The sequence below is a fragment of the Penaeus monodon genome, chromosome 22, assembly GCF_015228065.2.
Source record: "Penaeus monodon isolate SGIC_2016 chromosome 22, NSTDA_Pmon_1, whole genome shotgun sequence".
NCBI lineage: Eukaryota > Metazoa > Arthropoda > Malacostraca > Decapoda > Penaeidae > Penaeus > Penaeus monodon.
The window spans coordinates 42,213,147-42,213,494 of record NC_051407.1 but is presented as its reverse complement, the minus strand read 5'-3'; the positions used below and the strand labels follow the sequence as shown (position 1 = coordinate 42,213,494).

At 33.3% G+C, this 348-nt stretch overlaps 1 protein-coding gene across 1 annotated transcript in view; it reads left to right on the top strand.

Annotated features, from left to right (window-relative positions):
* Positions 1-348, top strand: part of LOC119587159 (rhomboid-related protein 2-like) — a gene marked incomplete in the record, with an annotated part of 10,536 nt that overhangs the window by 5,934 nt on the left and 4,254 nt on the right.

Below are 348 nucleotides of genomic sequence, written 5' to 3'. Positions count from 1 at the left end.
GTGGGCATATGTCCTGATCACAGGGATGAGCTCTCAAGAGCCCATTGACAGTGGTTTACACAGGAACTTATTTTAAAGACTCAATGAATAACAGTAATCTTCATATATATTCCATGTTATTGTGTATTTTCATGTCATGCATTATTGGTATTGTTTCATTTTGTGGTTCATAATTTATCCTTAGAGAATCAAAGAAAAATGTTGAAGGTAAGCTCTGTTTGTTCATGCTAAGTATAATTATAGCTCTTTGAATATTGAATCCCAGTTTATTAATACATTCATTAGTATTTAGTTTGCAACTCAGTCTGTCCTACCCTTTGTATATCATCCTTGCATAGCAACCCTATG